Consider the following 19,680-nt stretch of genomic DNA (forward strand, 5'->3'; position numbering starts at 1 on the left):
ACAAGAAAGGGCAGGACACTCCATGTTGGGGGGGTGGCAGGTTTAACAAGCAAGGGAATTTACATATGAGGCCTGTCTTGAGCAGCCACAAGACGGAAGACCTCTGTGCCCACCTGCCAGAATCTGAAAAGTTTATATAAAGGCCTGAACTAGGGTTCAGTCACATACTCAATCCAGATGGTCTCAACAATGTCTTGCTCTCTCTCAAGCCTGCATCCTTGAAAATAGCTTTCACTGTGTGAACAGTGGCAGAGTGTACATTCCAAGGACAGGGGAGGGGGTGAGGAGGCTTCAATAGCTTGCGTCCAGCTCTTGGGTCAACCAGCGGTCATGTCCTCTTGATGACCTTCTCCAATACCTAGGCAAATAAACCAACTTCTTTGAGCTCTAGTTCTTTTTTTAAGGATATTGTGAGCATCTATTGAAATAAGATATATAAAGTTCCTGACATATTAAGTGCTCAGTGGAAGCTGATCCATGGCACTGCCTCAAACACGATACCACCCACCCTCTGTCTTTCCCTAAACCCATCCCCCTCCCACCTCCCATTGTGCAAGAAAGACTAAGGCTTCCTAAACTCAAGCACTGTGTCCAAAGTCCTACAGCTAAACAAAACATATAGAATGTAGCCATTGTGATTCCTAATATACTACTCTATATTTAATACATGACAAAAAAGTAAGGTTTCCTACCAACCCTTTTCCGGAAAAATAGCACTTTCTCTCCTTTAGATGGTATAATTTTAAAACTATTTTCATAAACCTAGAGAAAAACTCCAAAGTTTATTTTATTTTAGATAAGGACTAGATAATACAGCCTGGGGTTATTTGAGTCGAGAAATTAATTCCTGACCAATAAAGGACTTTTGCTGAGGTGGGAGGTTGACAGTTGTCAGAAATAAGGAGCTATAATATCCCCCTTTGAACCAAAATAACTTCTTTTCCCTTAAAATATCCCCATTTGCAACTGAAAAGAAAATAAACTATTCTGGCTGAAGAAATTGCTTTTGCCATTAGGATGCAAATGGCCAAGCAAATTTGTTGCCCAATAAATCTTTCTGGGCATTATATAGACATAGTCTTAGAATTTGTAAAGCTTAAACTATAAAAGCAAATAACATAAAAGGAGAAGAAGCTATAAATTCCAAATCTAGATGACACTTTTGTATGTAAGACTCAGGGGGGCAAAACACACTCTTAAGAACAAGGAATTACAGGAACCAAATGGAGTTAGAAAGGCTTCTGGTTGCTTCTCTCTTGCCATAGCAGAACCCGACAACCTGCACTAAGTAATGTGGGTTAGAAATTCCATTTCTTCATCATCAGTCCCTGTGTTAATTCCAGACCAAGATAACAGCCTAAGAACAAATCAAACTTGGAAGAGAGGTTTTTGGCTGTTGACTATGTTCCAAAGACCACAAAGCAGATTTGAATTCAGAACCGAAAAACATTAGGACCTGTAAAAAGACCTTGATGATCATGGAGCCTGACCACTGCCTGCACTTCACTGAGGAGGAAACAGGCTCAGAAAGGCACAGTGATGATTTTCAAATTATCCTTACATGAAAAGAGGAGATTGTATACATTTTCATCCTTATCTCTCACTACTTTTCCACAGATACTTCATCCTCTAGCCAAATTATTCACTAATCCCTCAACAAATCTTGAGCTTTTTCCTGCTTTTGCTCAAGCTACCCACCTACTTCATTGTTTATTTTCCTCAAGCCCTGTGTCTACTTCTGAGAATCCTACCTTACGTTCAAGGAGCATCTTCTCCGATACAACCATGAGGCAAGCACCTGTCTGTCTTCTTCACCACTCTGTCCTTGGAACTAAGCATAGTTCCTGGTACCTAAGAGGTATGTCTAAAAATATCTGCTGAATAAAGAAATGAGTCCTTCATCTATACTTCTGGAAGTGAGCGCTTGTTTTGCTTTGTACGACTTATAAGTAGCTGTCTATAGTTCTATGTGTAGGTAGCATACTTTCCCTATTCAACGGCAAGCCTATTGAGGGCAAAGACCATGCCACTGAATGTAACCACAGTATCACTAAGTATTGTTTTAACCGTGTAGTCATGAGAAAATGAGCAAGTGAATACATGAATGAATACATTAAAGTTGAAGTTTTGAGAGAACCTCTTGAACTATATGAACAAGAAATGAGTACTATGAAATTGGCCAATTCAAGGCCCAATAAAGAGTAGAAGCTCTATACCTAGCCATCTTAGAATAAGTCAAATTTTTAAAGTCTATTAAGGAGGATCATTATTTTTCCAAAAATATATACATTTCTTCAACACTATTTTTACTTAAAGCTTAGAAATGTACATTCATTTACCATAATTTTAGTGTAAGCCCAGGAACCTTACCTTTGAATAGGCCCATTATCTTTCTTCCAAAATCTTAAGAAACCTGTGAAAAATCTGAGCATGAAATTTCTTCCAGGTTTTTACAATTTTCCCTGAGACTTTTACAGTTGTATTACCCCTACCTAATTAGGCATTTTCTTCAGCTTACCTTTAACAAATATGTCCAAAGCATTCAACATAGTTTTCATTAAAACACCAACTTTTTCTTTTTGCTCCCATTATTTGCTTGTTTTAAATAGTAATCAGTTAACTAATGTAATTACAATAGTATATAAAGCTGGCATAAATATGTTTGGAAAAAAAGACTTGACACTTGATAAACATATAATTTAGCTACTGGGAGAAGAAGAGCATGGTATGCTAAAGAGGTCTACTAATCAGTGGGCCTCAGTCAGAATAGAGGAACAGAGTGATAGTTCATTGATGAATCAGGTAAGTGCAGTTGGGTAAGAGATCTTTTTTCTGTAACACAAAGAAATCTAGAGATAGTTGTCACTATATCCATAATATCAAAATGCATAAAGAATCTTGACATAGAGGAATAAAGGATGTTTACAACAACAAAAAGGGAATCTACGTACAGGCCTTAAATGTATTCCCAAATTTGATATATTGTTAACAAGCAGGTGCTTATATTTGCCCATCTATAAAATATACCTAAGCTTACTATTGGTTGTACAAATAATTAACTCTTACCAACATTAAATGTCATATGTATTCATTTTACTCTTATTATTTCAGGAATGAAGGAAGACTGGATAAATCAAGACACAAGCGGTCATTGATCATATATCATTCAGAGAAAGAGAGAATGAGAATTGTGATAGATGCACAAGAAACAGATAGGTGACACATGACAACTGTCCTCACAGAGCTTTACAATTTAGTGGGAGGAACAAGAAGAGGATACAGAAAATATCATTATCATACTTGTTTAGATTTTTAAAAATATACATTTAAATAAATTCCCAGTACTTTTCAGTATTCCTTGTCCAGATGCTCTGGTCAGGCCACTGTGATTCTGCATAGAACACAACCATAACCCCCGGTATTATTTGTAATAAATGTTTGTATTCTTACACTTTGGCAAGGACTCCCTTGTACACCTTGTTGTTCAGACAGCCAAGATTTCTCCAGGAGCTTTTAGAGCAGGGTGGGCAGAGACGTTGGTATCTGCAATTATGTTGAATGCATCAAAGCCACGACTGTTATCGCTGACTTGCTGGTGGAATGAGCATGTCACACATTCATGGGTCTTTCCATGTATGTAGCTATACATCTTTATACGCTGTGGGGGTGTGTGTGTGTGTTTGCAGTCATGGTGGAGTGGGAGAATTGCATTTCTCTTTGAGAAATCATCACTTATCAAGTTAGACTGACTATCAGTCTGGAACTGCTTTCAAGGTCAAGGACTGCCGAATGTCCAGAAATGAGATTTCTCATGGATGGGTGCTGTAGTCTATCAAGAGCTTGATGAATGTTCTCACACCTGGGCAGGCTGACAGACTGAGCAAACTGGATTTAGATTCCTTATTCGCCTGTTACCTGGTGACCAGCAGATCCCATCCCAATTTTGGCTTCTGACCTTTGCATAGTGGACTTTTTCTTCCAAATTTTGCTTCAGGGCACTATTATTTTTATGGTCCACTTCACTAGATTTCTATCTCCTCTGCCTCTCTCTCACGGTCTTCACTATCCTGTGTTTAACAGCTCTCTCTGGTGTGTGCTCACTCTCTCTGCTGTTTCTAGTGTGGACAGGAGTGTGATGTCTAATGATGCAAACCCAATTTCAGTTTAACATGTGTGATGCATATGGTCTACTTCTTCCTTCACTCTCCTTTGGTAGCATAAGGGTAGAGGTTATGATAATAAGATTTAATCCCTCCTTATCTGTTTAAAATGTGTCCTTCCTCATGTGTTTACTTATTTCTTTCCAGTTTACTTTTTCCTTTGCCTCCTTTTATTAAAAGATTTTAAAATGCCAAAAATATGACAGTAGAATATATTGAATTGTAACATCTTACATGGAAAGGATGTGCACATGATAGAGTTGATATCCTGCCCCAAATGTTTTTTTCTCTATTCTTTTTCCCTCACTGAAGACCAATTGTTCCAGGCCAAACTTATGTGCATAACACTCCTTCCTTAACACTAACTATCCTTATAGTGACCCCTCCTTTCTGCCAACTCATATTTTTTAAAAAGATTTTATTTATTCATTTGAGAGAGAGAGAACGGAGAGAGAGAGAGCATGAGCGAGGGGAGAGGGGCAGAAGGGAGAGGGAGAAGCAGTCTCCCCCTCCGAGCAGGGAGCCAAACACAGGGCTTGATCCCAGGACCCCGAGATCATGACCTGAGCGATAGGCAGATGCTTTAACCGACTGAACCACCCAGGAGCCCCTGCCAACTCATATTGTTTGCATCATTCATTTGTCTCATAATCATGTATTGTCTTATACTGTCCTTTTTGTTATAATATATTCTTTGCATTTTTTCATTTTTTGCATTTGAGTAGGCTCTCTTAAGTTATCGATCTCCATATCATTGAAACTATAAAGAGACAGAGAAACAGGCAAGTCATAATCCCTCCCCCCTTCTTTTTGGGACTTTTCATGTGGGTTACATTTTATTACTATCTAGACTATAAGTTCCATGATAAGCAAAAAATAAGCATTGTGTGTAATAATCTTATAATGACTTGGCACTGTTATTCATTAACAAGTTCTGACTTCAATAAAGTACTTCTGTAATGAAGAAACCATAAAGGAGAGATCTATAGTATGTGAAACCTGAAAGGACAGATGATACATATAGGAGTAACAAATGTCAGTTCCCTGGTTTAATAAATGGAACTAACTATATCCATCTGCCAACTTCACAGAGTGGCATGAGAATCAAATGAATTATTTAACTATAAAAAATTCTAATGACTTCTGCTCCTCCAAAGATGCCTTTTACTATCACTCACTTTCATTGTTTGAAAAGATTCTTTACCAAATCAGACTGTATATATTTATTAGTAAGTAACGTATGTCCTTACTTTTGTTAATCAAGTAAATATATATCTTACCATGTAGTAAAAATAATCAATAACTGCAATATTATCCATATTAAATTATTTTAAAATATTGTAAACAATTCACAATTACTAACTTCATGAGCTCCCAGTGGGTCTAGGACCTCAGATTGGGAATATGTGTTTTATAGAAATTTAAAGGTATTATTATTTTTAGCAACACTAATAATAATAAACCAAATTGCTTGCTCAAGAGACCAGTTTCCAGTCACTCTGCCAATTACCATTGGCTTTAGATTTTCCTTTTCTGGGACAGTCAATTTACAAAATGCTGAATGGATAACCAGAGAGGCAAGAAAGAACCATAAATGCCCCATCTTATTTCACTTGCCTGTAACATGTTGAGAGGCCCTCTCCCTTACTCTCTTATTGCAAAATTACAAACTGATTGTTAGACCATCATCATTGAACTGCTTTTAGACCAACACATAGAGAAGCATCTAAAATAGCACATTTTTAAAAACTGTTCCCGAACTATTACAAATTACCCCTAATCTAAACTAGACCCATTCTTATATTTCTTGGAAATTCACCAACATGTGTATGTCATTTAAAGTTTAGGAACTGTGACCATCCCCTGTATAAATCTTCCTCCAAATCCAGGGAACATGATTCTTTGTCTTTTTGATAGAAATCAGTTCTGGGATAATACACGTTTGAATATGAGTCAACTCCAATAAAATTCCAAAAATTGCTGAAGAGGAATTGAAGACTATTCAACCAGGCCAAACTTATGTGCATAACTACATCATTAATTGAGGAAAAATTATTTTAAAATTGTAAAAACGGGGTTGGTTTTTTTGGTTGTGTGTGTGTGTGTGTGTGTGTGTCAGAAAACCTGTACCTTTTGTTAGGTGAAAGCAAAATCTTTTAATAATCCATGTACACATCATGGTCCAACTTGACATAACAGTACAAGAAAGTTTGATTTTATGGCTGTCCATTTCTACACTGGTAACATTCAGGCCTGGGCCTTTTGGGGAGCCCCTGGCTAAAGAAGTTGGTCATAATAATGAATAAATATGAATTAAATGCCCCTTCCCAAAATAAGCCAAAAATCGTAAAAGCTGGTGGTAGTAGTTATCCAGATATTTACTCTAATTTATCCTAATAGTTTCAAATACAGAACACACAGGTAATTTGACTTGAAAGCAGCTTATCTACGTTAGCACTTTCTAGACACTTCCATATATTAGGCGTTACTGATCAGAATCTTCCTTTCAAGGAGGTGACAGCAGCATTAGAAGAGAGGAAGCAAGACAGAGCCTGTTTTTAAAGTGTTTGTTAATGCCACATCTCTTTCTGTTTCCTTCATTTTCTAGTGTTTATTTGCATCTCTAGCAAGGATAAGGGTCAGAAAGGTATTTGTGTGGTTGTGTAAGGATCAGCTATTTAAACACATCTCATTCCCACTTAATCAAAAATGCCTTAGTAGAGTTGGAATTCAAGGATAGTTTTCAAGGAGACAAGAAAGATGATTTGACTGACTCATTCTGATAGTTGAAGTAGACTACTTAGCCATCTCTTCTTCTCTGAAGGTATCAGGCTTAAGTTGGCGGGAGTGGCTGCAATTGTTTGTCTGAGTGCACTAGAGAGTCACTGCCATGGAAACAACATTTCCTGAGTTTGCATCACACCTCATAGAGGTCTTGGCACCCAGAATGACCCCCTAAAGCAATAAAGCAAGGCAAGGAATGACAGAAAGGTGCCCAATAATATTTAGTCTCTCCAAAGGGAAGGTGCTAATTGCTAGGGCAGACTTTTTGGCATACCGCGATGTAAAAAGGAAGTCACTGCATGGATAAATGCATTCACATAAGGATTAAGTACTCTGCTATTGCAGAAAGGAGTCTTGAGAAATACGTATTCTAGTCACTTACTTTCTCCCCAGAAATAAACTATGAGCAGATCAAAATGAAGGCTAATCTATTGTCAGATTTAAAAAAAAAAAAATCATCTAGGACCAATGATATAAAAAATTACAGAATGTGTTTTTCCACATCGGAAGCAAGAAAATTCAACATGAACATCATTAAGCTCAAGGCTAAGTCTGAAAGAGATACTGAAACTTCACGGTAGGGTCCCTGACCTCTAAATGTAAAAGCTGCATTGTTATAGAAAATATTTCAGCTATTCTTCAACACACTAGAGAGAGACAGATAGACACACACACACACACATACACACACACACAGAGTATCAGTTACTTTCTGTTGTAGAAATTTTTTGTTAAAATATTTTTTAAAGAATTACAAGTTGAATAAAAATAAAAGTGGAAAGTACTAAGAAATAAAAAGAATGAAAAAGATTATCTCATAGACCCAACTCTCAAATTCAACCTGTATGCCATTTTGGTATATTTTTTCTCTCTCTTTCTTTTAACGCTCTGAATATATTTAAGCAACATTTTACATTACTGAGGATTTGACTCACTGGGGCTCCAGGGTGGCTCAGTGGTCTGACTCTCAGGGTCGTGGGATTAAGCCAGTTGGAGAGGCTTTGGGCTTTGGGTGGCTCAACAGGGAGGCTGCTTGAGATTTTCTTCTTCTCCCTTTGCCCCTCTCCTTCTCATTCATGCTCTCTCTCTCTCAAATAAATAAATAAATCTTTAAAAAAGAGAGAGATAAGAAGGAGGAGGAGGAGGAGAAGAAAAATATCCAGAAGAAAGAATTGAGTCCAGGTGCAATACATTTAAATCTGATCCCTCATCTTTAGAGACAATGCCTTGTCAGATTCCCCTGATACCACCAGAGATTGTCACAAATAAAAGGGATCCCAGAGACTGACAATTACAAATGCCTTGCATAAATGAGGAAACTGATGTCCTAAGAGAAGTTACTTTCAAAGGTCATACAATTATTGAGTGGTTAACTTAGACTCACACCGTTTTCAAAGCAGCCCAGTGCCACCAATTTACTCCCTCTTTGTGGATTAAAACAACCTTCAAATTATTTGTGACTAATATAATATCTTTTTTTTTTTTTTAAGATTTTATTTCTTCATTTGGCAGAGAGAGACACAGTGAGAGAGGGAACACAAGCAGAGGGAGTGGGAGAGGAAGAAGCAGGCTTCCCGCCAAGCAGAAGCCTGATGCGGGGCTCGATTCCAGGACCCTGGGATCATGACCTGAGCCGAAGGCAGATGCTTAACAACTGAGCCACCCAGGTGCTCCTGAATATCTTTTTTTAAAAAGATTTTATTTATGTATTTGATAGAGAGAGACACAGTGAGAGAGGGAACACAAGCAAGGGGAGTAGGAGAGGGAGAAGCAGGCTTCCTGCAGAGCAGGGAACCCGATGTGGGGCTCGATCCCAGGACCCTGAGATCACGACCTGAGCTGAAGGCAGACGCTTAATGACTGAGCCACCCAGGTGCCCCGTAATATGAATATCTTATATCAAGTTGTTCTTTTCCTAGTCTTTCTAGTCTGTTTCGCTTCCCACAAGAAAGGGATTGTAACATACATTGTATCATCCCTTGCCTGACCCAGACAGAAATTTCCAACTCTTCTGTTCAGTTTCACCTTGGTGAGGAGACATGGTCTCCCCCAACACTCTTCTCTTCACACAAGGTGTTCAAGCCTAGGTCAGAGGGGAAAATTACATGTTTTCAGAACACCTGAATGGCACACTGTCTAAAGATGGATGAACTCAGTGGAAGAAGTGGTAGTCCATACCAGAAGATATTTCAAATTTAGAATCTCTACCACTCCACTCTTGGGCTTAACACAAAAACTTATTTTCCCTCAAACCCCACACCCCAAGTTGGCTTCCTTCCATTCCACCCATCACACCTTCCCCCAATCAATTTATATCTCTCTTTTCCTCTTTCCCTTCACCCAAACTCCGTTTCTTGGCCTAACTGGACTGCTGTAAGAACATATTGCACACTGGGTAGCTTAAAAACAACAGAAAATTGCTTCTCATGGTTCTGGAGGCTGGAAGTCTGAGTTCAGGGAGCAGCATGGTCAAGTGAGGAACCTCTTCCAGTCAGACTACCGACTTCTCCTGTCCTCAGGAGGTGGAAGAAGCAAAGGCCTCTTGTATATGGGCATCAATCTCATTTATGAGCACTCTATACACTCATGACCTACTCATCTCTAAAAAGCCCCACTTTCTAATACTATCACATTGGGAATTAGGATTTCATTATATGAGTTTTGGGACCACACGAACATTCAGACCATAGCATTCAGTCTTATCTGATTTCTTGGAGGGGAACACCCATCTGGAAACCTCTTGTAACTTTTTGCTTCAACTCCAGTGTAGGCTAAGTTAGAGAAAATGGCTGCTAGAGTAAAAGAAGAAGGTAGAGATACACAGAAAAAAAAAATAGTACTTGAGATTTAAGCCTACCAGAAGATCGTATTCAACCAAAAGACAGAAAGCTAGGGCAGAAAATATTTTTTAGATGAGGGACTTAAGGTTTAGAAAGATCAAGTTATTTGTGTTGTGCATGATCACCCAAGAAGATAGTTCTGGATTCAAAACATGAATCCAGGTTGCCAGTGTTTCTGATACTATAGTTTACTTCATCTAATAAAGAGGTTCTGGCAGCCTCAGTGGCATGTCAGGCGTCAACACTTCTTGCGTATGAAATCATGGGACTTAAAATAGTAATTACACTTGGAGGTATTCTTGTGTAAAAGTTCTTACACTTCTGAAATGCTCAGACTCGTGGGGGGTGCCTAATCCAAAAACATTTCCTACAGAATTTTGGCTTTTCTTTGCAATGGTTGGCCAAAGACTTAAATCTCTCAGTCTCCCAGTATATCTGCCTGCTTTCAGAGAACATGTCCTATAGTGCTGTAATTATAAACTTCAGTTGTCTGAACCCCAATGCTTTTTGGGGAGCTACAGTGCAAATACTAAGGATCCAGTGTGAAAGGGTAGGTCACAATAAGGAAGAGAACATGTCCACAGTAGACAAAAGAATAGAGGGATTCTAAAGACAAGTATTGAAAATACACAAAATTGGTATTATGGGGCTTCCTTCCATTTACCCTTCCTCTCTGCTATACCTACTGACCTCTTATGATGAATTTGTGCTTATTCCAGTAAAGCGATACATATCCCTAAATATGTGATAATTTACAGTTGCATTAAGGAACATTTGTCAATATGACTGCCCTCATTCTCAGAAGACCATTCCACAGTTGTCAGTTATTCTCAAATATATGAAGGATCAGTTTATGACTTACTCTATACCTAATTCCAATAGCTCTCTTCCTGAGATCAGGATGTTCTTATTTTTCACAGCTGCAGCTTAGAATATACTTTTATAAAGTCATTTCCAAGGTCTTATAGTCACAACATCTTCCTTGTGGATTATGGCAATAGCCTCCTGAACTCCTGTACTCCTGTCCCCAACAGCTATTCTCTGCACGGTAGCTAGAGTGATCCTTTGAAAACATTAATCTGATCGTGCTACACCCTTACTGAAAGCACTATAATGACTTTCCATCACTTCAGTGTAAGATCAAAGCCCTTTCCCTGATCTGGTCCCTCTTTATCTCTCTGACCTTATTTGATAGAGACTCATCCCTGTCTCGCTGAACATGCTTGCCTCAGGGCCTTCCCTGATAGGGCTGCTCTCTCTGAAATGTTTTCCCAATGGCTTACTCCTTCAACTCTTTCGAGTCTATGCACAACTACTCTTTCATCAGAGAGGTCCTCCTTGAATACCTTTTCTAAAACAGCAATAGCCTTAGTGATTTGTAAGCTGGCCCCATACATAGAGGGCTAGGAGAGACACAAGAAGGAGGCAGGCCATTTCAGATTGGTAGGTGGCAGGTTTAACAAGCAAGGGAATTTACATATGAGACCTGTCTTTGAGGGGCCACAGGGTGAGTAGATCTCTTTGCCCAACCGACAGAATCTTAAAAGTTGATGTAGAGGCCTTAACTGGGTTTTGTCACATACACTATCCAGATGGTGCCAACAATACCTTGCCCTCTCAAGGCTGCATCTTTCAAAATGTCTCCCACTGTGGGAATGGTGGGCAAAATGTACATTCCAAGGACAGGGAAGGGGATGGGGAGCCATGGATTACCCAGGTCCAGCTCTTGGGTCCACCTGTGGTCACATCCTATGGATAGTGTCCTCCAACAATCCCCTTCTTCACTCTTTTACTTTGCTTTTTTTCTCCAACTTTTACTACCTGATGTTATATTGTATACCTAAACCTTCCTGCTCCATAAGGGCAGATACTTTTTCTGTTGGTCCACTGACAAAAACTCTCAGTGCTTATTAGTTGCTCGGTGCTTATTAGTTGCTCAGTGCTTATTAGTTTACAAGTATTTGTGAAATGGCCTCATAAAGCGTGCTGTTTCTTCTGATGTGGCACAGACCATTTTAGAAGTATTTGTACTGGCCGTTTGCTACTCCCATACTTTGAACCAGTAAATTTGTTTTGAATTGTGATGAAAGTAATTTATCACTAACAGTGTGACATTTAATGCTTAATTTATTTTATATACATAGGAAGGGATTTAAGAAACCTTCTTGTATTTGCATCTCCTTCACATCTTTATATATTTTAAAGAGTAGGACAGAAAAGGGTGGGGTTAATGAAGGCACACTGAAAATAGAATTTCAATTACTACTCTGCTTATCTTTACCAAAGTTTAACGCTTAGGAGGGTCATATAATCATCCATCAGGAGTATCTTGATGAGAAAAATAAAAAGAGGGTGCCTGGGTGGCTCATTTGGTTAAGTGTCTTGATTTCGGCTCAGGTCATGATCTCAGGGTTGTGAGATCAAGCCCCACATCAGGCTCCTCGCTGGGCATGGAGACTGCTTAAGATTCTTTCTGTCCATCTGCCTCTGCCCCTGCCCCCACTCTCTCTCCCTCTCTAAAAAAAAAAATAATAATAAATAAATAAAAGGTTGAAATCCTTTCTTCAAAGTAGTGGTTCCTTGACATCATGTTTGGTGTGAACATTGATATGAGGACTCCTTAAAATAAATCCAAAGCCCCCTCAAAATTTTTGGCACATAAATATAGAGATCACTGCAGTTAACATTTCTAAAGCCAAATTTCCACTGTGTAGTGTGATTTATAAACATCATCTAATGTGTTTCTTAATACACAGTAGGTATTCAGAAATGTTACTTCTCCTCTTACCCTTACCGTAATTTTCTCAACTGTGATAGGGAAGAAAGAAATGTTAGTAAGTTATAAGTTTTAGCTATCTATCCTGCTCCTAGTATCCTCTTTAAGCCAGGCCAGGCCTTCTTTTATTGGAAGGAATCCAAGTAATGAGTAAAGTGAGGAAAAATACTAACAAAATGACTAACATTATCTACATAATAAACACCAAAGTGCAAGAGGATGAGGAATGCCTGAAGGAGTTTATGGAGGCTGGGTAGAAGGAGAGATTTGCCAAGTTGGGAGATGAGGAGATGACACTTGGAAGCAACAGGGAGTGGACAGTTGCCAAAAAAGTGAAATAATTAGCAAGCCACTGGAAGAGAGGCTTTCTAGAAGTTTGGGAAGCATTGTAATTGGAATGTCCTTTGTAAAACTTTTGGAGAAAATTTATAATCAAAACTCAAACTGCTCTCAGTTAAACTCCTGTTGCCAAATTCTAGGTTTTTGTTGTTTGTTTTAACTGTAATTCTTTCCTGAGGCTATGCTCAAAGTAAGAGCAAGGCAACCTGTCTTCATATGCATCCCCCCAGTCCCCCGAACACCGCCTCCACCGCTCCTATGAGAAATTTAAATGCTCTAAGTTCATAGACTTTCTAGATGGAACTTGGGTGAGCAATATAAAGCTGAATTTGGAAAGATTCCTAGAATTATCTTCCATGAATGCCACTCAAAGAAGAAGGGAAATTAAAGAAATTGGTTAGTAAAGAGCAAAAGGTATTATAAATACATATATTGTCTCTCTTTACAGAGGCCTATAACATGCTGACAAAAATATGTGTAATACCTCACTATTTGGGGACCCCAGGTGGCTCAGTTGTTTAAACATCTGCCTTCAGCTCAGGTCATGATCCCAGGGTCCTGGGATGGAGTCCCACATCTTGCTCCTTGCTCAGTGTGGGCCCTGTTTCTCTCTCTGCCTGCCGCCCCAACCCCCCTGCTTAGGCGCTCTCTCTCTCTCTGACAGATAAACAAATAATCTTAAAAAAAATACCTCACTATTTGATCCATCACCCAATAAAGGAGGAAGCCAGAGTGGCTAAGTTTATCCATTCCACAAAGAACTGAGGCAGTGAGGAAGGGAAAAGGTATTTAGAACCTGTATATATTGGGGGAAGAAAGGGCTTATTTTTTAAGAGTTATGGAGTGAAAGAAAATACTCTTAAAAGGTTTTGACATAGAGAACCAAAGAAAGCAAATTATAGAAATTTTGTGATGCTAAAATTGAGTTCTCTCTATTGATATTTTTGAAAGAGACTGTATTAAACAGACAAATTGTTTTTGGTTACTTTTTATTTTTTTAAGATTTTATTTATTTATATGAGAGAGAGAGAGCACGTGCACGAGGAGGGGGTGGAGCAGAGGGAGAGAGAGAAGCTGACTCCCCACTGAACAGGGAGCCAGATGCAGGGCTCAATCCCAGGACCCCAGGATCAGGACCCAAGCCAAAGTTAGACCTTTAACAGACTAATCCACCCAGGCACCCCTGCTTTTGGTTACTTTAAAAAAAAAATGAGTCTCTGCTGAGACTGGATTCAAGGCAAGATCCTAGTAGGCTGACTTTATGCATGTGACAAAGAAATAAGCATATTTTATTCTTTTTCTTTTTAATCCCCTTTTTATCCCCTTTTTACCTACAGGTAAGCTTTAGGAGGGTCATTTGTTTATCTATCCACAAAGCCTATGACAATACCTGGCACAAAATACATGTTTAATGGATTAACTAATGAAAGATTAAATTAATCGAATTTTTAAAGAGAAAAAAATGATTGCTATTGTCTATATTGACAAAATTCATTTATTTTGGACACTTAAGAGATCTAGAACAATTTTATTTCAACTTTATGACAAGAAAGCACATATTGAAAAAGAATCAGGAATTATGAATGATATTCATGTCAGAAAGTGGTCAACTGAGTGGCTATTCATATATTTATCAGAAATTTGGTTTCTCGCCATTTTATTTCCATCCAGCCACCCGTGGAAGCAATACTTATAAATATTTTATTGAATAGCTTTCATTTTAACATAAGCAGTAAGTAGGAGAGCAGATGCTTCTGCATCTACGGGATTGCCTTTGTGATGAAGCCAAATGCCAGGGCTGCTTTGGCAAGAACTTTCATATTGGCTAGGTCTCAGGATCAACTGTCCGCATCAGAATTTATTATTTTTTTCAAGTTATCATATAATAACTTTTAAATATTTTATTGACTAGTCTGAAGAAAGCTCAGTTCCTTCAAATTCTCAACTAAAAACAGCATCATTTGGGGATAATTACTTGACAGCCCCCCTTCTAAACACCTGACTGTGCTGTGTACGCTCTTTCCAGCCTTACTTGTAAGTGGCCACTTCCTCGCCATTGCTCAGCCTCACCCCACACCTCCTGACCTTTAATGATTCCAGATGATTGATAGCGGAAACTCTGGTCCAACTTAAATTCCACACTATTTCCTTTCTCCGTCCTCCAGGTCTTTCCTTTGTTTCTTCCTTTCATTTGATATAGATCAATTAATTCTACTTTGGGCAATTTTTAATTTTACACCGTAAAAGGTAGGATTTATCTCTACTGGCTGTATGTATATTTGGTCACACAGGTTTCTGAGGGAGATGATACAGGGGACATTTAAGCTCAATTAAGTTCTTCATATTCTATGTTAGGTATTTGCCACAAATTCCTGGTCCTACCCCAGTGAGAGGGACTATATCATAAACCAAATATAGTGGTTTAAACAAATAAGTTTATTTTTATTATGTAAGAAACCCAGAAGTCGACTGCAGGATAAATTTAGTAACTCAACAATCAGGGATGACTTCTCTCAGCCTTCCCATCATAGTTGAAAGGTGGTTCAGAGGCCCTTGCCATCATATCATATCCAGCCAAGAAAAATAAAGAAGGAAAAAGCACAACTAGCAGATGTCCACTTGCATCTCATTAGCCAGAAGTCTGTCACACAGCCAAACCTAACAGGATGTTGATGGGACCAACCTGCAATGTCTGCCACACTCACCTCACTATTTCTCAGGTCTAGGCTTAATGCTCCTGCCTTAATATTTTACTTAGCTCTCCAGAACTGAGGGCATCTCTGAAATGGAAGGACATCTCCTTTTTACTAATCCAGTGGCAGGAAAAGGAACTCAAACAAGAGGGAGGATATTTGTATCACTTCTTTTCTCCCACCAAGTCTACCACTGCTGAGCACCACAGAAGCACATTCTAATCTTGATGATCTCACTTGATTCTTGACATATCAGTATCTCTCTTCTCTAAGGAAGAGGATTGACTTCTGAAAATGGGGAAAGCTCCCCTCAAAACTATATTCTTAATGTCCAATTTGTACCCCAGAGAATGTTATTTCAAAGCAACACTGCGTTGTTCAGAATTGTAAACGTCTTATCTATTTTTTATCTTTATCCTGATTCTCAGTAATGTTGAATAATATGCTGATATTATAGAAAACCAACTTGTTTTTCTAAATTTCAAAGGCAGATTAATATATTGCCTGACTTTCAAAACAAACAAATATTGTTCAATCTAGGAATTTGTTTGGCCTTTATCCTGTTCTTTTCCTCCAACTTTTTATTTTAGAAAAGTTGCTAAAAAGCACAAAAAACACCCTTCTATCTGTCACTTACATTCACCAAGTTTTAACATTTTACCACCTCTAAATAAGAAAGCATTTAGCTCCAAATTCTTGAGATGTCCTCTTACATAACCATAATGCAATGTTCACATTAAAGGAATTTAATATTGATTTGTTGTTATTATTAACATATATTGCCCATTCTCTAGTTTCTCATATAATCCCAATGTGTTCCAAATGTCTTTTTCCCACATCTCAAGGACTCAGTCAACAAAATTAATTGCTATCACTCTCTAGTCCACTGTAATCAAGAATAGTTCATTGTTTTGTTTTGTTTTGTTTTGTTTTCTTTCATGGACACATATTTTTTGAGAAATGTGAACCATTTGTTTGCAGAGTGTCTCTCAGTGTATTTGATTGTTTCCTCAAGATTAGATTCAGGTTAAACCTTTTTAAGAAGAATACTATGTAGATGCTTTTGTATCATTCTCAGTACATCATATCAGGAGAAGGATGATATTGGTTTGTCCTGCTACTGGTGATGCTGAATTTGATCATTTGGTAAAGGTAGTGTTCACCAAACTTCTATACTACAGCATTATCTTTCCCCCTTTCTAATCAATAATTAATCTGTGGAGGTTATATGTTGAGATTGTGTGATTATCCTGTTCCCCAGTGATCTTTAACCTAATGGTTTTAGCATTTGTTGCTGATTTATTCCTGAATTAATTGCTAAAATGTTGGCTGCAAGACGGTGATTTTATAATTTTATCACTCCTCCTACATTTATTACTGGTGCTTTTCTGTAAAAAAGAGATTTCCCTTCATTCCCTTCCTTCTGGGCCCTTTGAAAATTAGTATTATTATGGTTCATGGATTTATTTCTTATTCGATATGTTATAAACCATTTCTATCATTACTTCTTTTTGAGGTTCGAATTATCCCAAATTTGGCTGATGGGAGTCTTTCCAAACATGCTTTTCTGTCCTCTTGATATATTCCTATCAATTTTTGAGAACTTCTTACTTTCTGACATAACAAAATGTCCCAGACTCACCTTGTTTCCCTGCCACAGACCCACAGCCAGCCATTATCCAAGGAGCTGTGGCTCCTTTTAGAGAATGGGATTTGTAAAATCAAGATCTAGGTGCTAAGTACTCTCGGTGCTATTGATGTACTACTCCTACTAGCTTTATCAGTGAACAGAGCTAGGAAATATGTATTTTGAAAATCATTAGCTCATACTGATAACTCCAATTCAAATACCAAGACACAGACTCTTAACTATGGAGAACAAACTGATAGTTACTAGAGGGGAGGTAGGGGGATGGGTTAAATGGGGGATGGGGATTAAGGTGTACACTTGTTGTGATGAGCCGCAGGTGTTGTATGTAAGTGTTGAATACGAAATTGTACATCTGAGGGGCGCCTGGGTGGCTCAGCCATTAAGCATCTGCCTTCGGCTCAGGTCATGATCACAGAGTCCTGGGATCGAGCCCCTCATCGGGCTCCCGGCTCCGGGGGAAGCCTGCTTCTCCCTCTCCCACTCCCCTTGCTTGTGTTCCTTCTCTCGCTGTGTCTCTCTCTGTCAAATAAATAAAATCTTTTAAAAAATAAATAAATAAATAAATAAATTGTATACCTGAAACTAATATTATACTGTATGTTAACTAACTGGACTTTAAAAACTTAAAAAAATAGAATACACGACAAATGAAGGGGGGGAAATCGGAGGGGGAGACGAACCGTGAGAGACTATGGACCCTGAGAAACAAACTGAGGGTTTTAGAGGGGAGGGGGGAGGGGGGATTGGTTAGCCCAGTGATAGGTATTAAAGAGGGCACGTACTGCATGGAGCACTGGGTGTTATACGCAAACAATGAATCATGGAACACTACATCAAAAACTAATGATGTAATGTATGGTGATTAACATAACATAGTAAAAAAAAAAAAGTTAAACATAGAGTTACCATATGACCAAGCAATTCTAATCTTAAATATATACCCAAAATAATTGAAATCATATGGCCACACAAAAACTTGCACACAGATGATCATAGTAGCATTGTTTATAATAGCCAAACAATGGAAATAATCCAAGTGTTTATCAACTGATGAATGCATAAATGAAACGTGGTATATCCATACAATGAAATATTATTTGGCAATAAAATGAAATTGAAGTACTGAAAATAAAAAGAGTACACATATCTTGAGGAGCACTGAATAATGTATAGAATTGTTGGATAATTATATTGTACACCTGAAGCTAATATAACATGGTATGTTAATTACACTGGAAAATAAACAAATAAATACAAATACAATACTGTACTATTCTTTCTTTCCTCCCATTCTACACTTGTAACTTCCTTCTTCCACAGTGGGAAACAAATGTGACTCCATAAATATCAGTGTGTATATATTTATTTGTTCAGTCATACAACATACGAGTAAGTTTCAGACCTACTACACATATATCCTTACACTCACAAATGTATTAATTAAAGGTCTAAATTTCCCTTTGTCCCTAGGATATATCTTTCCAGAAATAAAGTCAAAGTATTTTATATACAAAAGTTACTTACATTAATTCTTTTCTTCTTCTCTATGTTTGTAATCATCAGTGTGATAGGCAATTAGGTATTTTCTTATATTTTAACCAATTTGAGAGGGTTTTTTTTGCAATACTTTGTTGAATTAGTATTTCTTGAATATAAAAATAAGAACATGGTTCAAAAGTCAAATCTATATAAAAATTCTTAGCGGGCGCCTGGGTGGCTCAGATGGTTAAGCATCTGCCTTCGGCTCAGGTCATGATCCTAGGGTCCTGGGATCGAGTCCCACATCGGGCTCCCTGCTCCTTGGGAGCCTGCTTCTCTCTCTCTCTCTCTCTCTCTCTCTGTCTCTCATGAATAAATAAATAAAATCTTTAAAAAAAAAATTCTTAGCAACGTCTTATTCCTCTCATATCTTTTCTAGTCCATTTCCACATATTTTCTGAAGGTAAAAATGTAATCATTCACTAATCTACCTTTCCTGCATTTCTTTTACAAAAAAAAAAAAAAAAAGATACACACATCTCCATGAACACAAACATACACAACCATTTTTATTTCCCCTTTTCTCTTACACAAAATATATATCATAACTCTACTTAAACCATATCATTTAAAAAGATTTTTAAATTCTTTTTATATTTGTATGTTATTTAATTCTCTGAACATAATTATTGTCAATAAGCCCAATCACCAATTATTGGGCATATAGGTAACTTTCCAATAATTTGTTGTTATAAATAATATTACAATGAATAAATTATTCATTTTGTATGAGTGTGTTACTAAAGGTGTATCTTCAGGGTAAACTTCTAGAACTAAGGTTGTTGGGTCAAAGGGTATGTGGTTTTGCTATATACTGTATCACTAAACTTTCCTCCACAGGGGTTATACAATTTTACAGTTCTGGCATCAATATAAAAGAGTACCTGTTTCCCCACAG

The sequence above is a fragment of the Halichoerus grypus genome, chromosome 1 (assembly GCF_964656455.1).
Source record: "Halichoerus grypus chromosome 1, mHalGry1.hap1.1, whole genome shotgun sequence".
In the NCBI taxonomy this organism is placed as follows: domain Eukaryota; kingdom Metazoa; phylum Chordata; class Mammalia; order Carnivora; family Phocidae; genus Halichoerus; species Halichoerus grypus.